The 3,116-nt window shown below is 39.6% G+C and overlaps 1 long non-coding RNA gene across 1 annotated transcript; it reads left to right on the forward strand.

The window, feature by feature from the left end:
* Positions 1-1,125: 1,125 nt before the first annotated feature.
* LOC134297897 (uncharacterized) lies at positions 1,126-2,249 on the forward strand. Its single transcript, XR_010004845.1, has 2 exons — positions 1,126-1,660; positions 1,744-2,249. It is a non-coding gene; the product is annotated as an uncharacterized LOC134297897 (long non-coding RNA).
* Positions 2,250-3,116: the final 867 nt, after the last annotated feature.

The raw sequence follows: 3,116 nt of genomic DNA on the forward strand, positions 1-3,116 counted from the left end.
CTACTAATGTTATTTTGTTACTTGATATGCCTTGTGTTAATATATCTTTGACCATATTAGTTATTGGTTGTATGAGATTTTTGTATGGAAACACTGTCACAAATACATAGCTGAAATAGGTGTTTGTTTGTTAAAAATTCCTTTATTTGAACAATATTGTTTACATACACCTTTCTCCTGTTGCTTTTTTATTCAAGTAATTTCTGACCCATGGAGATGCCAAGATGAACCCATCACGGGTTTTCGTAGAAAGATTTGTTCAAAGTGGGAGAATCTTTGCCTTTTGCTGAGGCTAAGAGAACATGCCCACAACCACCCATTGGGTCTCCATAGCTAAGCAGTGACTCAAACTCTGGCCTCCCAGTGAAAACTTAGGCACATGTGGCCAAACAACATCAGAATGTGATCAAGCTAAGAAAAGCGATTAATGAAGAAATACATACAAGCTCAGATTAGCTATAGAAGTTTGCTTTTGCCTGAGCTCACAGAAATCGGCAAGATTCTGCACCTCCTCTCCTTTCTAGCCTTAACTTTTCCAGCCTTCACTATTTTTGTATTTTGAACTTGGCTGGCAGAAACTGAAGTAAGCTAAAATCAATGGGAGAAAACAAGAGGGTAAAGGAAAAATTGACATTTTTAAAAAGTTTCAAAAACTGAGATGATTAATTGGAACTGTTCCTGCCAAATATGGGAGTGTGTGTTATCTTGAGACTTTAGTAACATTATGGACAAACAAATTAACTCCAAAGATGCTTTCAACATTTTTGTTAGCTGGCTGTCTCTATGGGTTTTGAAGAAAAATGTCATGCCAACATGGAACCAATACATTGGAAATGATTTATTTTTCCTTTGTTTCTTTCTCTTTGAGTTTTCTGCAGATCAATGTGCATTTGTTTGTAAAAAGATTTCAAAACTCCCACTCTTGAATGATTGAGATTCTTTTTGTGTTCTGTTTTATTGATTGTGTGAATTTATGACTGGGGAAAATAAAGAAATTCCATTTGAGTATCATTAAAAAAAAATGGAATTGTGTATTTTTGTTGTTTACTGCCATCAAGTCGACTTTGACTTATGGTGATCTTATGAATGAGAGATCTCCAAGTCCCCTTGTTATCAACAGGTGTTATGGTTGAGCCTCATGGCTCTACTACTGGGAGACGTGGGCGTAAGACTCCTCGAGAGTCAGATACTCTCGAGGAGCGAGAAAGGAAGCGGCTGCGAGATATCTTTGCAGAACCATCTGACGAAGATTCTTTTGAGAGTTTTACTGAGAGAATGGAGGAAGAGGTGGTTAGCTCGGAAGAAGATGATATGGAATGGACTCGGGTAAGGGAGGATTTGGGTGCCACTGGCAATGATACTATGGAAGACGATTGGGGACCTTCAGGATTAGACCCGTGGACAAGCTGGAGGGATGGGACGGGATCCACAGCTGGGGATGCTGTGGGGCGTAGTCAGAGGTGTTCCAGTTCTGATGAGGAAAGTGATGAGGAAACGCCCGGGCTAAGGAGAACAGCTGATAGCGATGAGGACTTGTAACTGGCATAAAATGGGGTTTGGGAGCAATAGCAAATTGCATTGGGCAAGGTAATCTGGACGAACGCTTGGGATCTGTGTGGGAAGTTTTCCTGAAGACGGGTGTGATTCGTTTGCTGACTACGTAAGTTATCTTGGACATTGGGCTCAGACGGCGGGAGGAATTGTGTGGGGTTTTGTTGTGCAACCTCTGCTTAATCTTAATAGCTTTGACCTTCCGTCGTCTTCTTGACGGACGCCATCTGCTACTCTGGATTTACGGACTGAACTGACTACGGCCTCGGATTCTCCTACCTGTGTTTGTCGTTGGAACTGGTGAACTACAAACGTCTGCATCTGCCTTACGACCTTCGGAACGGACTGGGACTACGCTGACTGCTTCAACCCTCGTCTGCTGTGTTTGTATTGGGAATTTGCCTGCTGTGTGGAGGAGTAACCTCTAAGTTACTCAAACATAGTTTTTGGCAGCAGAGAAGCATCTGCTGCCAATTAGTTGCATTCTTTTGAACCTTTTGTTCACCAGCTTCTGTTTGTTTAATTCCAGGCTGAAGCAAGCTGTTTTGATTTAGTCCGAATTAAACTCCGGTTTAATTCGGTTTATCTTTTGAACGTTTTTCTTGTCTCTTTTTACTTTTAAGGCCAGTGTTTGCCTAGCCCTTGTCTTTTACGGGCATTTTTGGTTCTGTAACTCCAATAAACTCTGTTATCTTTTATCTTGTGGCGTTCTGTCTTTGACAACAGGCCTACTTGGATCTTACAAACTCAAAGCTATGGCTTCCTTGATTGAGGCCCCTTCCACACTGTCCTTATATCTTGGGATCTGATGCCAGATCTGTTTATCCCAGGTTATCTGGCAATGGGGGCTCATATAGTCCAGTTTAAAGCAGATAATCTGGTATCCAATCCTGGGATATAGGGCAGTGTGGAAGGGGCCTGAATCTATCAAATCTTTCACCTCTTCTAGTGCCTTCTATCTTGCCAAGCATCATTATTTTTTCTACTGATAATGATAAGACCAAAAATATAAGTCTCATCTTAGTCATCTTGGCTTCAAGGGAGATTTCAGGTTTTTTGATTTGTTCTAGGATCCATGCATTAGTCTTTTTGGCAGTATGAGATATCCACAGAACTCTTTTTTAGTACCACTTTTCAACCAAATTGATTCTCTTCCAATCAATTTTTTTCACTGTCCAGTTTTCACAATCATGTCTAAAAATTATAAATATTTATTTATTTATCATACCAGAAGCAAATTGAGAATACAACTATAGTGTATTTTAAAACCACAAAGTTAAAAACTTGGCATGATGCTGAATTTCCTTAGACTAGAAGCTGACCATATTAAAAATATGAAGGCATGAACAAGCCCGATCTTTGTATTCAATTATATATCTTTACACTTGAGGATCTTGTCTAGTTTCTTCATAGATTCCCTTCCAAGTCTTAGACTTCTGATTTCTTCACTGGAGTTTCCATTTTGGTTACTGATTGATCATTTTTTGTGTGTGATTAAAGTTTAACTGTAGCTGTGCTTTGCACTTTCTTTTTTGATTTCCATCAGTAATCATTCCATGTCTTTA

Source organism: Anolis carolinensis, chromosome 3, assembly GCF_035594765.1.
Source record: "Anolis carolinensis isolate JA03-04 chromosome 3, rAnoCar3.1.pri, whole genome shotgun sequence".
In the NCBI taxonomy this organism is placed as follows: Eukaryota; Metazoa; Chordata; class Lepidosauria; order Squamata; family Dactyloidae; genus Anolis; species Anolis carolinensis.